The sequence below is a fragment of the Prenolepis imparis genome, unplaced genomic scaffold (genome assembly GCF_030444845.1).
Source record: "Prenolepis imparis isolate NDT839.2.m4 unplaced genomic scaffold, iyPreImpa1.0 SCAF_3, whole genome shotgun sequence".
NCBI classification, from domain to species: Eukaryota; Metazoa; Arthropoda; class Insecta; order Hymenoptera; family Formicidae; genus Prenolepis; species Prenolepis imparis.
In genome coordinates this window covers 8894625-8918222 of record NW_028141161.1, presented here as the reverse complement: position 1 = coordinate 8918222, position 23598 = coordinate 8894625, and the positions used below count along the sequence as shown (strand labels likewise).

Genomic DNA, 23598 nt, shown 5'->3' with positions numbered 1-23598 from the left:
CTTTATTCAATTTTCGCAGCTTTCGCTGTCCAACAGATTATTTATACATATATCAATGTACTTTATTTTTTGATTTTATAAATGAAAATATAAAAATATCTATACGTAAAATATAAAATATCTATATTTCGCTAATGAAGAAATGAAACTTTGAGAGATGCTCTGGGTGCACTTTCGTCACACCGTGCAAAAAATTATACACGACGTTTTACATCGTGCTCCAGAGAGCAGAAGAGAATAAGAGCGAGAGAGAGAGAGAGAGAAACCCCAGAAGAAAGAGAGAGGGCCGTCGAGTTTTCTCGGCGTCGCGGCGCCACGGTCGCACTGTGTACATGAAGTTGTCTTTATATCTGCGGATCCTCTCGTCGCGTGTGCCGCAGCAGTTTTTTTCGCAGTGATTTTAGCCAAGTTTTCGGGAAACGGATCGCAACGGGACGCTTCTCACGACTCCTGGATTCGAGGCAACTTCAGGGATTTCGGTGAGCCCACCGGTTTCACTTTACTTTTTCGCATTTGCGACGGCCGTGCACGTTTGACATGGCGTGTGTGTGGTTTGACACCCGCGCGCGTGCCGCCCGATTTTCGCGGACGTAGCGCGCGCGCGCGTTTCCCGGACGACGCATGCGGGACCGCATGCCGACCAGGACGCCGGCGTCGAGAAAACCGCGCGATCCGCCGACGCGGCACGTCGCGACGAGACCGGGCGATCCACAAGTGGTTGCGTCGCGGTGTGTGTGTATGTGTGCGTGTGCGTAGGTAGATGAATGAGCCTGCGATTGTGTACGTGTGCGTGAGCGACGACGACGAAACGTCACGCCGCGCCGCCGCGACGCAGGTCGCGCCGCGACGCGACAGTCGTCCCGAGAGGATCGGTCGCCAGCAGGGCCGCATCTAGAGTTCCCCTCGTGCAGCAGATCTGCTTTCACGCGAAACGGACCGTTTGAATTTCAAAATGTTTTCACAGTTGTTGTTTCTTTCTCTTGCAAATATTTCTGCATAAGAGCCGTGAATATTGTTTCTCTTAATAACCCGGAGGAAATAACTGACCAATGTAATTATCTGCTCTATTGTATAATTTGTAAATATTCTTAAATTATTCTTATATCAATTATTTATTGAAATTAATTATGAGTTATTAAGTTGAGTAGATTGAGCAGATATGAATTATTCTTTTAGCATAAAATATAATATATTTTTCTCTATAGAAAATATAATTGTTTTTAATCTATTTTTAAATTTTGATACATGCACGCTGAAAAAAATTAAATATTTATTTCAATACTCCTCAAATAAACCATTTACTTGAAACTAATAATATTGATTTGATGTGAATAAAATATTTATTTGATCTAAAGAAAATCTTTTTCAAAACAGATAAATATTTTGTTTCAAATAAATTATATGTAAAGGACTATTGAAATAGATATTTATTTGAATTCAATAATTTAGTGCATATATAAATATACTTTATTTCCTTTACGTGACGAAATATTTAGGAAATTTAAATTTTGAGATACAAAATATAAATTTTATTTTCTTATTAACAGTTTTCAATAATATAATATAAAGATGTGTGTTGTAAAAAATAATTGTTTCGTTTGCAATCAAATTTATAATTGAGTTGTTTATTTAAAAAAAAAATTGTCATATTTTTTCTAAGATTTATTTAAGGAGCAGTATATAATTTTTTATTCCATACTCCTGAAGCTGTGAAAAAATGATTTTGCATTCATAGCAAATTTTCCCTTTTATTTTCTGTGACGATATTGAAGTGTAATATGTGATATTTATAAATATGTAAATGATATTCGATAATTAACAAAGCGTTATTAATTATTTACTTGAAACATCCTTGAATTTCTTCACATTTTTATTTACAAAAATCTTTTTCTGTTACAGACGCACACGTCTCCTCGCACATTTTCGGACCTCCTACTTCTTTTTCATTCATCATTTTGGTAAGTCCAATTTTTGTTTATCTTTTGCTTCGATGTATTATTCATGTCATTATTAATTAAATATACTAATTGTAAATGTATTTTCCCATATTAATTGCACTATAATTACATATATATTTCATATCTATTTATACATATGATCAATCATGTTATACGTTTAAACGTGACATTACTTTTATTTTTTTATATTAATAAAAAAACCTATTGATTAAAGAATAAACTATAATAATTTATTAAATCGATTATATATAATAATTTGATAGTCTGTATTACCGTGCAACATTGGAGAATGAGAAATGCAGCTCGTGTTGCAGCTAAAAGATGTCGCCATCTGTTCCATATTAAACACAGTCTGCAACTTACATCTAAAATTAGAATCTTACATCGAAGCAAATATATTCTATAATATTCAGTTTTATTACCAATATAATTATTAATAATTTTGTCTGAGACCAATTTTTATTATTTATACATGTCATAAAATCGAATGTATCGTTGTAAGAGAATTTATTTGAATCTACAAGAACAATTGCGCTAAAAATGTGTAGGAACATGTTTTAAAAAACTTAATATATAGTATAAAACTTATACAATTTTTGTATAATGAATACTATTAAATTTGCAAAGTTATGATATAACGATTATCCTATGCTAAGCGTCGCGAAAGAGAGATGACATTTTTCCAACGTGGAACAAATCAAATTCATATGCAAAATACAACTCATTGTTAAAGATGCACCGGTCGTTTCCGGCGTTGCTATAGAAAATATCGCGTTATTAAAATCCAAACAAAAATATCGAACCGTTCGTCGACCGCGTGTGCGAAAAGGGAGTTTATATACGTACATCGCGAATAAAGGGCGCCCCGATCCTCGGCGGAGAGGAAGGATGGAGAACGAGAAATAAAAAAGGTCGCGATGTCCGTGTGAAAAATTAAATCGCATTTATACCGTGTCGCGTTATTTCATCGCGAAACGAGCGCGCGACGTGTATCGAGATCTGGGCAAACATTTTTGGCGCCCTTTCAGACGAATTAGCTGAAACGGCCGCGACTTTTTCCGCCGTCGCGAAATATTTCATGCAAATTTTCCCGTCGCGAAAGACGACGGGGTCCAGACCCGACCGTCGAACATTTTCGCTCTCGCGAGATACAACGCGGAGAAAAGAGGCAGTGACGGGGTAGGTAGGTAGTAGATAGAGGTGAGAGGGAGGACGTGTACGAGGGGGTTGGGCACGTGTCAGGCGAGTGTTTTACTAGCCTTAATTTCGTGTGCTTTCGTAGCCAATATGTCGGGGCAGTAAATTCCAAACTTTCCGCCGAGCTTCGCGTTTCGGCATTGCGCGTTTTTGCGATCGCGGTTTTAACGACCTGTCCCCCTTTTCACCCCCTTATCCCGTCGACCTATCGTGCAATCCGCCCGTCTCTCCTTTCGGCTAACGGAGGTCCGAGGAAAAGCTCTGCCGGATATTAATTTTGTAAATAACGAACTTCCGGCGCGTCGACGAGAGAAACTTTACACCCCTCTTTCGTCGTACGTTCCGTTTTTCTCGCGGTCCCTTCTTCTTTCTCTTCTCCACGCAGGGAGGTTTGTCGTTACAACTTACGAGAGCATATCTTGCGGGCGAGCCGCGGAAATTTTTCCTCGGCGAGGCGAAACGAGGCACTTGCAAAACAATTACGATTCGTCGCTATTTTCTTCTGGCATTGTACGGCCGGAACGAGTGAAAGAAGGGTCGAACTTTGAAATTCATTGCGCGCTATTGTGCACGGTCGCCCTTATTTCGGGGACGAGGGGAGCGTACGACGCACTAAAAATGAATAAGATAGGACGATTAAATATTCGCCAAGCGGCGGTATAAAAATTCACGTCGAGAAAGAACCACACAGATGCGACAAATGCGCGCGCGCTTATATACACACATCACATACATACATATGCATACATATATAAATATATATATATATATATATATATATATATATACGGGACATATGCTAGACAAAGAAAGAGATCGTGGCAAGGGGATCAAAAAGGGGGGAGGGAGAAGAGAGCGAGAGAGCCGTGAATCGATTGAACCAACATAAACGGTGGAGGACTAATAAAAAAAAAACAGTAATTTACTTACTAAAACATAAAGCCACGTCCGTGGCCGGCGAAGGAAGGCAAACACATTAAACATTTAGTGGGCATAATAACCCGCGGCATACGTAATACGGCTGGCGCCCTTTTCACCGATGGCCATGAATAATGTACACACGCCAAGGTATGACGTAGGCTCGCGCGCTAGACTTGTGTGTATTTCACGGCGGGGTAGATCGACCGACCGGGCTATTTCCAATAACCGGCACCAGCAAACTCTATCGCACGCGGTATCGGGGCGCTAGGCGAATGTAAGACCAACGCGAGAAGCCGAGTCTGGGGGTGGACGAGGGGAAGAGGAAGCGACACCCTTTGCGTTTCCGTCGATTGTCGTCGTCGATGCTCGTCGCCGCTTGTGCCACTTCGCCCTATCTGTTTTACGCGAGTTAACCTACGGAATAGAGTTATCAGAGGTCGTTGAATAGGGCCATAGAGGGTGAAATACGTTTTTCCAATTAGGAACTAGGCTTACTTCTGCTTTTTTAAATTAGCTCTAAGTCTAGTCAGGAAATATCTAAAAAATAAAAGCAGAAATTATTTTGTATCAAAGTAATGAAAGAATTTAAAATTAATCTACTTGGGGGGAGGAAAGATGATGGGAGACTTTAATAAACATGATTATCAAAATTTGATTTACTCATATAAAGATTTTTCATTCAATTTAAAATATTTTTCATAAAGATCCTTCCTATTTTATAATAAGAAAAATTGTATAAAGAATTCAATAAATAATTTCTAATGTATCATCTCACACATCAGAATAAAAAGAAATCTTTGCACCATTCAAAATTAATCTAAAATTACTTTTAATATATAAATTATGAGGTCTATTATTTGATACGAAATCGTTTCGAGATTTCTGCTTGAAATAATCAATTGATACCGAGCTCGCGCGAAATACATAGCTGGTGATTAGGTCGACGATTAGCAGCGAACGAGTTGTCGCGAATTGCTAGCACGGATCGCCTGAGGGGTCACGGCGATTTGTATATCGTATCGGCGCAACGTGCGCGCGACAATGGCGCGAGAAGAGAAGTAATGAAGTTCGCATTCCAGGCTATCTGGAGCATAGAATGACAAAACAATAAATCGCTTATCGCGCGCCGTGGTGGTGTTCGCGTGCCGTCTACTTCAGTCGTTCCTCGTCGCGACGTAAAGCGATTCGCCGCGTAATTCGCATAGACGCAACACACGCCGCGATAAGAGTTTCGCTGCCATTCAGCTGCCCATGCAAGTGCAAATCTCCCGGAACGCATGGAAATTAAATTTTACGCATCGATTAAATCTTTGTATATTTTTTTTATAATAAATGATACTTGACATTTTTTGGGGAGGGAGAAATTGTATATAAAAATTTGACAAGATTCTTATTTAAAGTGCATTACGCGTATATAAAAATGCTCTTTCGCGATTGTTGACTGCTGAATAATTTGACAATCAAATAAATAAATTGCTTCGCACTTTTTTTTTTTGCTATCTCAAATTACTTTACTATCTTCCATATCGGGTCGAGACGAACGCGTTTCATTACTTTTGCGATGATGGCAGTTATAGTGACCATTGTGCTCGACAAGAGGGTTAATGCCGCAGTCTCGGCTGAAATGCGTGAAGAAGGAAGAAAGGGTAGATTTGCCGTAATGCCGTCATGTCGGTCCCTCGCGTTATTCATCAGCGTCCAGTCGCATTATTCATCAGTCGTTCATCTTATCCATCTGGCGCGTTCAATTTTTTGCCAATCATAACAATTTTTGCCCTTGCAACTGCCATTCCTTATATGGAACGATGATTAGAAAATGATGTCTCTCTTTCCATCTTATCCGCAGAACGATCTTATATATAAATAATGCAACGTCGTATCTATCAAAAAGGAAAAAAAATATGCCACTAATAGTCTCCAAAATTATAGTCGATTTACGGACGGATTTAATTAGACGCGATGATTTTCTTATTCAGCGTAAAAGCAGTGTCATACCGATGTGTCAGGTTGTAATATATAATTCTCATATCTCTATCAGGGATTTCAATTTTGATGAAACCAAAGTTTCCAAAATTATAGTCGATCGATAGATTTAAAGGTTACTTTCATTTAGGTTAATGATTTTCTTATTGCCGTAAAAGCGCGGAGTTCACATGTCATGCTGAAACGTATACAATAATCATATCTATCAGAAAACTCTAACAAAAATTGAGTTTCCAAAATTATAGTCGACCGACGAACGATTTAATCAAGAACGATGATTTTTTTTTATTCGTGCAAGCGTAAGAAAATTGTATAAAGCTAAAATATATATAACATTCGTGGTGTCTATAGATACTTTGGTTAATTAAAATTAATCCTTCCTTAGGCAAAATTTATTGGAATAATTATTATTCTCTATACAGTATAGGATATTTTAAAATTTGAATAAAATTTTCAAGATCACTGTCAGCTGATTTTCATGCCTTAATTATAAGGATGACGAATTATTTATGCCGATAAAAAACACGATCGAACGTATCGCAAATCCGTGGAAGGCTTTAAAAAGAGCTTTATGATTTTCGAGGAATTAAGGATATTTATTTCTTCGAAGGTGCGACTCGTCGCGCTCTTGTACGAAGACAAACGCGGGGAAACAAACTCGCGATGTTTCCGGCGACGGACAATACGAGCGGAATTCTTCGGACGTTCAACAAATGCGGGGAGGGCCGCCGCGTATTATTCAAAATCATTGTGAGTACCGACGTTGTTGATAAAATATACCGCGACGCGGCTCGTGGAAACAGGCAAGCGATAAGGATAAATAACTAAGGAAACGAATGGAGGCTTGCGCGCGAGACCGATAAGAAACGCGCGATTTAATCCGGAACGAGTTTACCATTCGTGAAATGAAATGAAAAAAGGAAAAGGGGAAGGGTGGAGAAGGAGAAAAGGAACTCGGCTGCGCGTAAATGAATTGCAAATGACAGCGAATATTCGTTTGTACCTATTGTAACAATTTGCATCGAGCGAACATGTTTTACATCGATCTGCGAGTTTCAAAAGTTTCTCGTAATAGTAAGATGTGAGTGATTTTCAGAAATATTCTATATAACTAAAAGTACAAAATAAATGACTATAAAAAATTGACCTGCTCTCTCTCTCTCTCTCTCTCTCTCTCTCTCTGTTAATGATAAAATTGAAATTTATCTCGAATACAATAGTTTACATCGTCATTATTCGCCGCTAATTGTATTTTCCGGATAATACGAATTTACACTGATTGACATTAGAGTTGGAGTATAAATTTACCGAAAAAGCCAGGGGGAGGATAGGGGAGGAAATATCATCGCTGGTCGCGTACTCTCGTGCGATCATTTTGACACGCTCTCTCCTGTATTGTCAGTTTGCCCTGTGGTGTCGTTGCCGAAAACGTCGCGCCCTGGGCGCCGGATTCGTTTGGTTGACGAAGGGGCACCCGATCAGCAAACCTAGTCCGCGGAAAAGCGGGGCAGAACGAGAGCGAGCGCGCGGTACCCGATAAATCGCCGTTCTCGTCGAGAGAGGGAGGGGGAGAGGGAAAAGGATACGAGAAGAGGGAGGGAAGGCTAGGGGGGAAGGGGCGGATATCGTCATAAAGGCCAGCTCAAAAGTCAATCAAGCGGGCCGAATTACGTCGAAAAGCGCGGCGGGGCGCGAGAGAGCGCGGGGCGTTCGCGCGTGTACCGATATACAACAAAATGAAAGCTATCAGAGGTGACAATCCGCGGACGACAAATCAGCGTGTATATTTAATGCCCGTGGTGCCATCCCCGCTCCCGGAAAAGCCCCGACACCCGCGACGTGGAACACAGTTTTCCCTCTCTTTCCTCCACCCGTTCTCTTCGTTGATGCTCTCTCTTTCTCTATCCGTCTATCTGTCTATTTATCTCCCTCCTGGTTCCTCGCATTCTCTCTGTCTCTTTTTCTCTCCGTCTCTATTTCTCTCTCTACTCATCGCACTTTGTCTCTTTTGCCGACCCTCCACCCCCTTTTGCCACCCCTTTGCTCTTGCTCTCGCGTCATCACGTTGTTGCTCTCGGATATGTCACTATGCTACCGACATAACCAACTCGCGCTCTCTCCTTTCTCTCTCTCTCTCTCTTTTCGCATCCTCTCTCATTGCGCTACCCTCTCCCTCCTCTACCCCTCGCCACATTTCCCTACCGCGTGTTATTTGCAACGTGTCGTACGCTCGCGCGCACCCCCGCGATCTAGCGCAATCAGTGCTATTATATTAATATTTATGCCAACCCCTCTTTGCCTTCTATCGCCTCATCGTTCTTCCTCTCTCTCACTCTCCTCTCTCTTTCTCTTCCTTTCCTGTTTCCTCTCACTCGTACCGTCAGCGATGCCTCGCGCGGAAAAGCCAATCGAAAACAAATCCACTGAATATCCATTCCCCTAGATTGCTCGACATTTCCGCTTGTTGATCCTCATCGATCGAAAGATATATTGATGGATCTGAAAAATAAATCGAGAATGATGACAGTGCAATTTTTTTATAGGCAATTGTAATCCACCAATCCGTCTAGTTTGCTGGAATATAAATCGCAATCTATAATTTATAGTACATTTTTTCAGAATACTATATAAGAGAGGCATATATAACTATATACCTCTTTAGGAAAGATGATCGATAAATTTTTCTCATTACTTAAATATATAGGCAGACTTATGTTCTTGAAGACGAAGAACTGTGTAATATAGTAATATTTAAAAATGTTAGATGTCTCTTAATTTTAGTTTTGATGAGATGTTATTTCCAAATGTATGAGCGAAGGAATGAGAAACGCGATTGTGATGTTATATCAGTCTATAGATATGCGATATTATTGCAATTATAATCCAGCAATAAACCAGTATAATATTGCGATATAAATGTACATCACGGTATAAGATCATATAATAGTAGCATATGCAAGCAATAACAGTTATCCGAGAATGCTAATTAAAATTATTGAAATTTATTGAAATTGCTACGTTGCCATACGACGGTATAAGAAACGTTCATACGGCACAAAACACTCGTATTAACTTGCGACATTACTTAAAATTACCAGGTTGCGCTCTTGATAGATAGCGGCAATTATACGGGTTGTCTCAAGTTCGCTATCTGCCCCTTTAATAATAGATTCATCGAACTTGCAGTCAATTTTTGTTTCCTGTATTAAATTTAAAATTTAAAAGCACAATAAAACTATATCGCATATACATATTGAAATATTTCATATTAACAATTAAGGCTTGAAAATCTTGTAACATTATTTTAAAAAATATTTAGGAGAATTATGGGGAGAAAGACAAAAAAAGATCGAGATATTTAATACAATTCGCGTATACAGAACTAATGATTGATTAGTTTACAGATTAGAGATTTAGAGATTACATATAAAAATTGTACTAAAAAAAAAAAATTTAGTTTCGCGTATACAAGAAAAGATGACGAATTTGAAATATATCTATATCAGATATTATCTCTAAAAACAATATCAATATATGTACCATTAAAAAAGACTGGCGAAATAAAGCTAATCGATCAGATTATTGTTTGCGGGAGTACGTGATAACATTTCACAGACGAATAATCTCGCGGAAAAATTAGAGCAGCAATTTGCAAAGAGATCAAAGGCCGATCGAACAAACGGTCTGTCGAAGAATATCGATGAGTTTTGAGGAAAACGATTTCTCGAATTTCGGATTAGAGTAGTCGGAAATATATGAGGTTTAACCCACGTTTTTTAATAAATTGAGTTAACCACATCCCAAGGTTCCATTTTCATTGGGGTTAGATCCTTTTGGCGCTCAACGCCTCATATGATATATATGCATATACTTACTGTATATATTTTTGTACAATTTTTTTTTATATAATATATTCATTAGCCTTGCTCGGAGATGACCCATTTACGCAGTATGTAAATGTATGCGCGATAGATTCGATTGTATGTAAATAGTAATAGGAACTCTAGTCCTTTGCATAACACTGGGCGTTAACACACTTCTAGCTTTCCATGCGCGAAGACGATTATTATTTGATTTACATAAAAAGCGAGGACGCGTTTTTCATTGGCGTAGGGAGATCGTCGAGAGAAACAAAAAGAAACGCTTTCCAGACACAGTAATACTGTAATATTATGTCTGTAGGAATGGTACAAAGAATATTGCTACGTAATATTTATAGCATTTATTGATCCTAAAATTAAAATAATAATTCTTATACTTTCTCCATTTTCAGTTATTTATAAGAATATTCTGTAGAGAAATATTGATTTAATTTAAATTTTAAAATTCAATCTACTTCAAATTAAAGTTAAAGAAATATCGTTCTCTATATTTTGCATCTCTTTAAAATTTAATTCGCACGAGAATTCTTTCCTTTTCAATATTAAACATCTTTAATCACGCTATATCTTCAAATCTTGTAAGAAAACTCGATTTTATACTTGCCAAGGTTCTCTGAATTTGAATTTTATACGGTCTTTATATTTTATAAAAAAATAACAAATAATTTATATTATGAATAAACATGCTTTCGCGTAAAAGCATCATATATAATAGTTGCTGCAAGCGCGACGGCATTCCATCTCATCGAAACGTGCTCAACTCGTAGTAAAGAGCCCTCGGATTATTAGAACAACATCGTATCCGATTCTCACGACTCGATTGGCCCGTCGAGAAGGTTCACGACGTCGGTTTACGAGCGATTACGCATTTCTCGAGCTCGTTGAGCTCAGCCGAGCCGACCAGCCGCGAAACCGCGACAACTTTCTCCGCGGTATATCGAATTTATCCTAGATATTTTGTATAGCGAATCCACGTGTCGGGGATGAAGAGCTCGTGATTCCTCCCTTTCCCTCTCCTACGAGTGAAAAACTCGCTGACAGATGCGCCACTCGAACACCCCGCGGGCAGGTTTTTCTAAATTTCCTATTGGTCAACTAGATCGGGGATAGATATTGTAATCGCTCTCTTAACCGAGTAATCTCTCCATCCGTGGGGCCTGACGACCACCCCCGATGCCACCGCCCGTCGAGTTTTACCCCCCAACGTTAGTCCCAGCAACCCCGCGCCACTCGACATGGCTAGAAACCCCCTTCGGCACTTCGAATAATATTTATTAGAATGCCACGGATACGGTCTGTTTTGGAGAATGCACATTTGCACTGTTTCGATTTTTTTCTTTGTTCTTTATTCTATCTCAGAATAATAGTAGAAAGAAAGTAATAGATTTTTTTAAGAATAAGAATAACTACAACTTATTTAAATATTTTTAAAACGCTTGTTAAAAATTATACAATCATGATCTCATAGACGTTCAAATAATGCTTTTATAAGTCTGTCTTTGATGAAATATTTATATATTAATATTTACAACAACTAATAAAAAACTTTTTTGTATATTATATTTTATCAAGCCTTGCTACAAGGTAACATGATATGTTACCGTTTAATATATTATTAGCATTGTTATATTATAAAATATTGAATCGTATAAAACAATGGGTAAAATGTTGATTCGTGACTTAAAGTATAAATTAATTTCGGAAGTATAAATTTTCGAGACAACTTTGTGTCCAAGGCTCGTTGACGTTTCGAATGCCGATTGCGCCGACCTCCTGCCGAACAAAAATCAGTGCCTATTGCGAATTGCAGGTTAGATTACGACGGGCGGTGACGAGGCACAGCCCCGTCGATCGAAATCGCATTTCCGGAGGTACGAATTGGCTGCCCGGGGTGCCTGTTGCCCCGCGCTCGACGTTCTCGGACTTGCCGAAATTCGATTGGGCACGTTGTTAGAAGGATAACCGTGAATTTCGTGGCACGCGCGCGACATACGTGCTGAACAGTTCGTGGGACTTGATGTAATAGGATCTAGAAGCTATACGAAACAGTTGTCCCTAAGATTGGCACAATTTGTCTGGAGTATCTATACTACAATATTACTATTATTATTCCGTAATAAAATTACGTATGAAAACTTTGCTAAGTAATATCTTCGGAATATCTTTTTGTGCCATTTAAATTATTCACACAATTTGTCTGGAGTATCTATACTACAATATTACTATTATTATTCCGTAATAAAATTATGTATGAAAACTTTGCTAAGTAATATCTTCGGAATATCTTTTTGTGCCATTTAAATTATATAATGAATATATAAATATTAATTAAGTACAAGTCAAATTGCAAAAGTTTCATGTGTTGCATAGCTTCGCTTTCGATTACTTGGGGAAATGTAATGTTTCAGTCGTTTTGTAGATGTAAAAAAATATTAAAAGAGAGCTAGAGAAAAAAGAATATTGTCTTTCTTGTTGAGATCTTGATGAGTTAAAAGAAAGTATTTTTTTGCGTCATTTATATACTATCGATACCACGTAAGACAAAGTATTTTTTTTACTCCATCTCGGAGAAAATGCAAAGAAGCTTTTTTTCGCGCAATTATTCGGAAGCACTTTCAACGGAGCGTTTCCTCGACCCGAACGAGCCTAACTCGCGCAAACTTAACTCATCATCTACATCGGCGGAGGGAAAAAAGTTTTCGCGGGAGGGCGAGAGCGTGACACGAAGGGGAGGGATCGCGCAAAACTACGAGCGGTCGATCGTGGTCGAACTTTTCTCTCGCGGAAACATTCGAAACGATCTCTCTCACGATTTCCCTCGGTGAAGGAGGATCGCGCGCTCATCGACCTCGTCGATAATTCGTACATGGTACGCCGTATATATACCGATAAATACGAGAAGGAAGAGCTCGGCCCGCTCTTAAGCTAGGTGCTCTCTCACGAAGGAGAAGACAGTTCTCCCGTCTCAGCCTCCTCGCCCTGGAATCGCGAATCACCGGTATCATCGCGCGGACGGGTTCGCAACCGATAGCGAGTGCAAAGGCATCGAGGCGCAGACCGCGGGCCATAGAATTATGCATTATGCCGAATGCACTCGCTAAGCAGTATGATCGGCTCAAATGGCGCGATGGCGCGATGGCGGCGGCGGCAATTGTGAGGGGGAAGGGAAGAACGGGAGAGAACGGATAGGCGGAGGCTCTCAGTGGTAGATGATTCTCGTGATTTCATGATCCGCGATATATCGAGGGAGGATCGATGAAGAAGGAAGAGAAGCAGGAGAGGGAACCGGTAACGAGCGGATCGTGACTCGCTGCTTTTGTACGGTAGCATATTCGCGAGAGCTGTTGTAGGCACCCGGCGAAATCCACTGTCCCATTGGCGAATAGCCTTCCTTTGAAGAGCGGCGAGAGGGAGACGGAGAAAGAGAGAGAACTGCTACTTTATCGCGGCCACTTATCGAGCCGGTTTACCACCAAATCGGTTCAACGATTTAGTCGGTTTAGAGACGTGCACGCGCGATCGTATAAAGAGGATGGAAAGTATGGTAGAAGAGAGGGACGAGAACTATGGCTTAAGAGATGAGCATGTAACGCTAAATCACAATAATATGCCGCTTTGATAGGGATACCCTTTCACGCTTCTGAATTTCTTTTTCAGCTGATTTTCTACTCTCTACTTTAGTATTCTTTTCTTTACAGATTCTTTTGTAATTTTTTTTTCCTCTCGCTTAAAAATATATACATGTTTGATGATTACGGATAATGATAGATGAAACAACACTAAAGAAGCTTAAAGAATGGAGAATAGAATTTCTTAGAAATTTTTAAGCTACAATTTTTAACAGATATATTTATACGATTATATATGCAAAGTATTGCAACGTATGTGCAAAGGATCGCATACTTTAACGAAACCATTTTTTTTTTAATCTGCTCGTGTATAAGTGTTTCCGCTCAATCTCTTTCTGGCCTCCCTTCGAGTGTCATTGTAACCTGCATCAGACACCATTATCGCATCAGCTCGCACACACATAGACAGACGCGCCGCCTCGTTCTCTTTTCTCTCTGTTTACACACCGCACGTTGCGAATGTACAGAGGCCCGGTCGATCGATGCCGGCGATCGATCGGAATACACGTACAGGGGGATGGAAAGTGCCACGACGGACGATGGCATGACGAAGAAACGAATCCGACCGACCGAGCGAATAAGCAAGCAAGCAACCAACCAACCGAGCGACCGATTGACTGACTGACTGACGGGGAAGTTTATCGAGTCGATATCGGAGGGAAAAGAATGCACTAACGATGCCGGCGTAAATAAGGATACTCCGACGAGGAGGATTCGGTACTGTCAGGGAGATAACTCTCATTAAGCTCGAGACTCGGTCGTCTGTCGAGTCCTCGACACTGAAGGGCTCGCTAATCGTCCGCGCCTCTTGACGCAAGTTAGATTGTTCTCGATGATGCTTTCCGACTGCATTTGCTACCAATACGTTTTGTTATCGGTATAATTTTGCTAGAAGGAAGATATATTAGTTTAATAATTGATGTGGTTAAGAAATATTGTTGAATGAATCATCTATCTTCTACAACATCTGTAAATGCGTTCAAGTATTTAGCTACTTAAATTTCTTCATAATCTTTACTTCAAGTAACTCAATAAGAAAAAACTAAAATTTCTGTTTGCGAATTAAAATACATTTCTGCGAACAAAGAGACGAAAATAACAAGACGTGAAGCGAGCATCTCATTAATAGACGCGACTCTACTTGACGATGGCGCGGAATATATGATTTAGACAAATTAATCGATAATAATGTACGTTGGTATTGGTAATTAGTGTTAGTAATTTGATAACGTAGGTAGTCCACGATCAAAGCACTCGGGCACTCGTTCTAATCTCCGTGCGCGACCGACGTTTTAATCACGTCGTCCGATATATAGTGTGGACGGCATTCGTATTAACCGAACTTCAATCTACGCCCTAACGCCGAATTATCGAATAATATAACGTATTAGCGTGATCCTCGGTCGCACGGGTATTAATAAATTAATATCGAAGGTACGGGGCGCGTATCCGTTCGCCCTCGTTACGCATTCCTCTCCCTGCTGCGCGATCGAAATTGTAATCTTGTCCGATAAATTGGAGCCGGCCTCTCCAGCCAACATATCCGAGCATTAACTCTTAGCTCCACCGATCATCTTATTTTCATTTAATTTTTATTATATAAAAATATAAGCTAGAATTATGAAGGAAAAAAGGGAAAGATGATTTTCATATTTTTTTAAAATATATGAAATACATGACGTAAATAATAATAAAATAATACGTAAAAGTACAGATACAGTGTGCTATGGATATATGCACAATCTTAACGCACATTTGTGCGACATCGATATGTCTCATTAATAAGTTTCACTTTGCATTTTTTTTTTTTAATTGAAAACAATTCATATATACAAGACAAAGTGCAAGGCAAAATGTCACGATAGCGCAGCGTGACATAAACCCAAAGGTCGTCGAATGATACAATGTATTTTATCGTCTGAGATCCAATGAATTTATATCGCATTGTTAATTGAACTTATTCCAATCAGGCATTGATATAATGCAATGTCACAGCAGGATCAAGTCTGTCTCGGTTGTTGTTTTAATTATCTTTGCTAATTTCCACTGTTTAAGGATAAGCACAGATTCATATTGATAATTAGAATTTAAAAATAGACGTGCGCCTGCATATTTCTCTCTTATTAATTAAAATAGATACTTTGGACATTGATTATCATGTTGCATTTTTGTTAGCAAATTCTATAGTTACTCTATTACTTTATACATATAAATATCGGAGTATAATCAAACTTTTAAAGCAAATATCAAATTAATTCCGGGAAAGGAATTACGATATATTTTCTTATTAGTTTCATGTTATACTTTATGTTATTTGTTGCGTTTCTAACGATCCATTTAGCAATGCTATAAGAACAAATTTGAAATATCTGTCATCCAATTTGTTAGATTCTAATGCCTAATGATTCTATGAATAAAATGTACATTTCTAACGTTACAATGGTCGCGCATTAATTCGCCTACAAATCGTATTGCTAAATGACGAGAATAACGTAACGTTATCCTTTATAGGCGATTTGTTAACAAATTAATGCGCCGGGCGATCCCTCCTCTCTCGCCGCCATTTCGGTTCCGGTTTAATAAGTCGCCCGGTATATGCATTAAAATCCCTAATTCTTATTCATCCGCCTCTCCGTGGATCTCCACAATTCGGGATCTCGCAACAAACCGACGATTGTTTCTTCTAGATCGGCCGCGCTTGATGATATGTTACGCAGAGGGTTGCGGGCTTGGGGGGAGGGAGGGAGGAAAGGGGGTGGAGTAGGAAATCGGATCGCATGTCTACCACGAATCTTTCCGCCATCTTGCGGGAATTCTTTCCACGGCAGCGAGCGACGAACGGCGAAAACCGAGCTCTGCGATTACATTCCCTTATAAATATGCAAATATGGCGGCACGGTGCACGACGTCGGGGAGGGGTGGGGAAGGTAAGGAGTTCGGGAGGAAAACAGAGGAGAGAAGAGAGAAAGAGAAAGAGAGTAAGCAAGGGGAACAGGGGGTTCCGGGGCCTCTCCGTAGTAGGGGAAGAAAGCGAAAAGGGGGAGAAGAGGGGGCCTCTCCTCTCGGTTTTCTCTCTCTCTCTCTTCGCAAAAATAGAGAGTCTCGCGGTAATAATTATTGATTAGATATTCGTGACCGACTCGACCATTGCTAGAACCGGTACGGTGCATAAGGCGGGCTGCATAAGTGCACCCGGCTCGATCTCCGTTCCCCCTTCGTTTCACCCTTTCCTCGGTTCATTCTCCCTTCCCTATCTCCCATCCCCCTTGCCTGGGTCTCCCTCGTTTATTATCCCTCCTTGCTCACCCACACCCGTGTCTGGTCTTCACGTGTCGTGTCCATACGACCGCGATGGAGATGTCTCGGGGGATTTATCGGCCGCTCGCGCCGTAAACGAACGAAATCTTCATTCTTGGATAACGCTCTCTCTCGCTGCGCCGTCGTCTTATCGCGGGCGAGGATGCGCGCGGTGAAAGTTACCGCAAGGAAAGGAAGCTTAAAGACGTGGCTGGCGGGTTGGTCGACTGACGCTGCCGGGAGATGCTTACTTTTATACGTCCCGCCGCCGCCGCCGATAGCTACAAAAAGTTTATTTCCCTACGTGTCCCGCGACTCGGCAGACCTCCTCCACAATGCGCGAGACTGCTAACTTTCCCATTTCCTATATTTATCGCGCGTCTCTGCGGAAAGGTGACGAGTAAGAGAAGAAATCACTTAATCAGAATTTCCGAATGGTGTGTTGATCATAATCGTGATAGATAATAGAATGTATAAATTAATTGTCGTTTCCCAAAGTTAGCCTTATATTTAAGCAACGCGCGCCTCTTGGATATTTTTAGATTACTTCTCGAATTTCTAATTTCATAAAATTCTGCACAGCTTTAATTCTTTATGTAATCTATTCCGACTAATAGCATTTTAAATATTGGAATAATTAGTGCAGATGGAATTTGATTACTTTCATTTAATATAAATTTTGTTATTGAATATATTAAATATGAGAAATTTGCGAGATCTCTGAAATATTTGAACTTCTCTGATATTATATATTATACGCGTTGTTCCGAATATTCAAATATCTGCGGCGTTTGTCGACGAGATCGACGTCGGGGAATTAGAGAGAGAGCGATTGAATCGCCAAAGATCGACTGCCGACAATGCATCGATGCGCATCCAGGACGACCCGGAGGTAGAAGAATAATAAAATCGGCCGTGTAAAGACTGGTAGCCGGAGTCCAGGCGGGCCCTTATCCGAAACCCAGAATTATCAAAATTACCGACGCGGCGTAAGGGCAAGGAGGCGCGCAAACGGCGCATTATGATCGGGCGTGTTTCTGCGCGAAATCGTCTTCCTTCTTAGAATCAAAATGCGCGGCGTCGATACGCTTCGCGTGATTTCTTTAGTAGAGAGATAAGTATACGTAGCGCGAGAGAGCTCTACATACATGTATGTGTGTGTGCTGGTTTTCCAAACGCTACTATTATTATTTAATTATACACGACTGTCGTATATAATTTTTACTTAGTCGGTCCTAATAATTTCTTTAATTCCGCGATTCTCTATCCTATATCATTTACGGATCCTTGGGGCTTATATAAGCATATCAAAACTATTGCCTTTAACGGAAGTCACACACAAGTACTAGAAAGAAACGTACCCGCAATATTTTTAATCACATATTGTCTACATATATATTTATTCGCGAATATCTCTTCCTGTCTTAATTTTATGTAATCTTTGGAATTTTACCGTTCGAACTCCGAGTTTCTGGTTTTTCCAAATTCGGACCGTTCTGAATTCTAAAGGGTTCGATTTCCCGGTCCAATTTCTATCGACCAATTCCTCCCTCTCTCTCTCTCTCTCTCTCCTCATTCCGATACTGAGCATTCCGTAGAGGAATGCGCCGCGGGAAGGCACGGTGTGCACGCAGCATTATCATTCACCCTGCCCATTATCCATCCACCGGCACCATCGACGAGCCAACCCCTACTGCCTCACTCGGCAGTATCCTCCTATCCACCTCGCATTCGACGAGATGGAAATTTAGCGGAATCATTCGCGATTTACGACGGGGCGAACGCGCCGCCACCCGCGCACTTACTTCAGTTTATACGCGAGCAAGATGAACAGCGTTATCTGTCGGTCCCCCGACAATGACATAACAGACACTGCGGCGTATGTATCCGTGAGCGAGCGAGATGGGAAGGGCTTGCGAGCGAGCGAGAACGATGGTGCCGTATTTCGAAATGGCCCTGTAATAATAATGATCGTTATTATTAACGTAACGCTGTATCTACTGTGACGTTATAATAATATAATGATCACCGTCGCGATATAATTATATAGGATGATCCACGCTCACCGCTGTTCCTGAAACGGATAACACTTGCTGGAAATGATTGCGCGTATACATGTTATGTGTACACATATACCTATATGTATATCTATGCGCGCGTAGGGCTATCGATCATTCTCCATCGCGGATTCGGTCAATGCGTAACGACCGGACCGACCAGCAGCAAAAGAGAAACAGAGTGAGAGAGATAGAGATTCGAGTTAGAGACAGCTTCTAGTAGTAGTCAAAAATTATCTAAAATATAAATAGCTCCAAACAAAAAATTTTAATTTTGTAAAAAATTATTTTTATTATTAAATATATATATATACATGTAATTATTTAAAATTTTTAATGTTTAATATATTTGAAAATTCTCTTTCTTTCTTGTTATATGTATATTAAATATTTGAATGATTCAAAAAGTTAATAATAACTGTCTATAAAATTTGAGATATATATTATTGAAAACTTCTGCTCCTAGTCATCAAAATACCGTCACATTTATATATTTTTAAAATTATTATTTGTGATATTACACTGTCTCTTTCTTTCTCTGTTATATTACGAGCTTTTTGATTCAGTTGCTGAGAAAGGATTTTATCTTGGAGAATAATAAATATTCTTCCTCTCTTTCTCCCTCCTCTCTTCGTCATCGTTTAAATAACAGTAAATCGTTTTCGACACTATGATAAAATATGCAGACCACGTTCCAACATATTCTCGCACCTTGTCGAGATCTTCGGCAAAGTATACCGCGATGAACTTTATATTCGGCGAGAAATTTGAATATTTTCGTAGCGTGAGAATCGATCGCGCTCGCTTACGCGCGTATCACGTAGTGATAATCGACGCGGGCAGGGCCGGTTAGGAACAAGTCCGCGTACTTCCTCGTAGAATAACAGACGCGGATGAGCGTTCTCTCATAACACTCGCCGCGCGAATATTATCGCTCGCCCTCGACGCCGCGCGATCGGCTCTATGCGCGAACTTGGCCGGCAACAAATAACTCGCCGCTCTCTGGAGCGGTTTCGACGTGGCTGATCCGCCGCGCCGGATCGCTCGAATTATCTGAAATTACAACAGTCGGAGCAATAACAATCGCGATGAGAGCACTCGGAGACGAGGGCGCCGCGTCGGACAGCGGCTTTTTTCCGCTCGGACTGATCGATCGTTAATAAGAAAAGTAACGAAAGAAGCGAATGGACAGAGTTGGCATACAACATTCGTCGTTCTTTGAAAAAATTACACACAATATAATATTGTTTCATTTAAATTATAATTAAAATATAAATTAAAAAATATAATAAGTAGTTAAAAATTGCACGATAACAATAATCGTTAATTGTATTAATGAAATAATAATAGAATAATATGAGTTATATGATAAAAAATGATAAATTATTTTCTTAATTTATTTTTATTAGTAATGAAATATATTTTCTGCTTGAATTGAAATATTCCCCAAAAATTTGAAACATGATCGTCTCACCCACTAGCAGGTTCAATTATCACGTCGCGTTAACCAGACCCGAGTTTGGCAGCCTCGATATTGCTACTTCATTTCGACGTCATGCTGTCGCGCCCATTTTCGCCTTCTTTCTTCCTGTATATATATATATATATATATATATATATATATATATATATGTACACAATGTAAAGAGGCCAAATGTGTAAATTATTGTAACCGCACGGTTTCACCGGATAAACTGTAAAGTGCGCCCCTCCTCTGCCCTCACTTCTCTCCCCTCTGCCACTTTGCTGTGAAGCCGTTTATTTTATTACATACTTCGTGGCTGTATGCGAAGCACAAACACAACGGTAAATCACACGTATCGCCGGGACGGCTGTTAAATTTAATTTACGCGCGTATTTGTGCATACGACTTTATATTTCCCATTAGCGGGATAAACTGACCTAATTCGCGCGGACCTCGTCGTACATCGTACACGAGCACGTATGTATATGTATATGTATGCATGTATTGTGTATATGCACGTATGTGTTCATCCGGTAAAAACAAGAAGGTAAGAAAAAACAGGTAAAAAGAAGAAGATATATATGCGAAGTCTGTCCTCCAAAAATTATTAACAGAACACCGCAAGTTATGACAGTAGATATAAATGCTCGGGTTGGAAAACATTTTGAACGGCGCGAAAAATATGAGCTATTATTTACAAAAAATATTACCTATTATTCTCTAAAAAAAAAAGAAAACTTTGACAGAAGACGACGAGAAGAGATTTATGATTGACGTAGAATATGTCAATTTCGTTAAATTATCGATTAATAATTAATTAAATAGAGCGGTATAAAAACAAGATTCCTTATGCTTGCGAAACGATTCTTATAACTCCATATAAATGTTTGCGTCTCGCCACTCTTTACTCTAATTCGCCATCGCGTTTCCGCTCGAGAAAAGCTCCGGAACGATCGAAGACGCCCCGCTATCTTTACGATTTCTGAATTGCGCGCGTCTCATCGCCGAATCGCTGACTAAAAAGAAAACGCGCGTTTTCCCTATATTTTAGGGCTGTAAATTTTATCGGGGCAGCGCGCCGATAAGCCGAACGACGGCTGTATACTTGTAAAGCGATTTTAGATAACACGCGGGTATCGAGCCGCGCGTAATGGTCGCGAATACGACCGCGATTGTTGCATAATCACGCTGTGAAATATTGCATTGATCGTTTTATTTACGAGCGCTTTTCGAACGATAGACAAACATCGAACATGCATGTCGACATTCGTCTAACTTGAGAGAAAACACGCGTACATACCGAGGATCCTCGTTTCATGATACACGCATTAACACTTGAGCCAGTCAATTCTTGAGATAAAATAATAATTTTATAAAATGTTCACAATGTGCAAAAAATTGAATTTTTAATAGCGCAAATATCTCTCTATATTGCACCTTCAAGATTATGATCTTTCACGAAATCTTTGTACTCGTTTGCCAGATGCAGCTCATTTAGGGAGGGAAAAATCTGTAATTTTTCTTAATGTTATCTTATCTTTATGTATCTTTTCTGTTATGCAATCATAATCATATCGAAACGCAAATATCGGTTGGCCGCGTAACTCGTAAAAGAGTAACTCGTCAATTAGCCACCGGCCAAAGATTCCGAAGGTTAAAGCGCGCGGGGATGACTGGGGGGGGGGGGGTGATCGCTCGGGTGTGCAAAGTGCCAGGTAATTAGTTTACATCGTGCGACTCGCACAAACCCCCGGCGCTGCTTGTCGATTAAATGCCGCCGCCGGTGGTCGTCGTTGTCGCGCGCACGTGCGCGATTAGACGCAGCTCGATCGACCTAACCGCGTTTCCTAGCCTTTGCCCTGCCAATAGAAATTGGCAGGTTAAACGTTGACAAAAGCAACGGCCCCCGGCTTTGTTGATTCGACGCGAACGCCTCCGAATAACGATGACTTTTCGGCGTTTCGGCGACAGTCATCGCGATCCAATCGAAGAAATTTCACGACAGATCTCTCAGTCGCGCTATTTTAAAGTTTTTGCGATTTTGTTAATCGCTTTATTATTATTATTTTCTTTTTTCAAAAGCATTGTCCAAGTATGCGGAAAGGAATTCAATAATGACGATTAAAGGGCGATAATCGATCGAAAGTCGTCGGAGAATGTCTTTATCTCTCTTTCTCTCTCGTTCTCTTTTTTGAAACAATAGTCGAAGTTTTCGCGAGTCGTAATACGCGAGAGAGTCCACGGGAGGAAAACAAGACGTTTTATTTTCACGCATGAACGATCGGCTTTGCGTGTCATTTTCTCACTCTCCGGGAAGAATGCGACTTTTGCGCGCGCGAACACCATGACTTCTCGTTCTCCCTATATCCACCGTGAAATTGACTTCAAAGAGTCTCGGCACAACGTGGAAGGTCCATCATTTTCCATCCCTCGCGGAAGCCAGGACGTCGGTGCACGCGCATATACAAGGTGTCCGAAGCATTGTTTGCTTTAAAATTCTCTTAAAATTCTCAGATTTTTTTTGTGAATCTATTATTCATATTTCTCATTCATAGCATTGGACATGATACATCTTTTGCATTTTGTATTTGCGAGATTAATATTAAAAGCCGGAATTATATTGAATGACAGATTTACCAATTATGCATAGTTTCAACCGTGACAAATTATGAAAATATAAAAATACATATATACAATATATAAGAATATATATATACATAAAATTCTTTATTCTATATTTTTTTAGTTTATATGTCGTTTTTTGCGCTTCACTTTGATATTATTTTACCCCTATTTTATGCAGCAATACATTTGATGTATTATATATATATATATATATATATATATATATATATAATACACATATAAAATATATTGCTGTATAAAATAGGGGTAAAATAATATCAAAGTATAGCGCAAAAAGCGCGACATATAAACTAAAAAGAAAAAAAAATACATAAAATTGTAGAGTAAAGAATTTTATGAGGCCAGCTTGTTATGTCTCGTAAAATATCTTTATACGACGTTACCTCAGCGCCGCGTTGCCTGGGGCACCCTGTATAACGCATATATATTCATATATACATATAGAAAAGGGTGCGAACGAACGAGCGGGATGGGCGGAGCTGCAGATGCATTGCCGCGTGCATGCCGGGCTTTCTAATCAGGCATAGTACTTCTCGGAACGCATCCGCCTATATTCAATCAGTC

At 39.9% G+C, this 23598-nt stretch overlaps 1 protein-coding gene across 2 annotated transcripts in view; it reads left to right on the top strand.

Annotated features, from left to right (window-relative positions):
• The first annotated feature begins 328 nt into the window (after positions 1–328).
• LOC145934165 (protein bric-a-brac 1) overlaps positions 329–23598 on the top strand; it is a 355572-nt gene continuing 332302 nt past the window's right edge. The window contains exons 1-2 of one of the 2 annotated variants that reach the window (XM_083034508.1): positions 329–479; positions 1900–1958. The gene's annotated coding sequence lies outside the window, so the exon portion shown is untranslated. Of the gene's footprint in view, positions 480–1033; positions 1052–1899; positions 1959–23598 lie in introns of those variants that run through there. The other variant, XM_083034509.1, reaches the window with a different exon arrangement.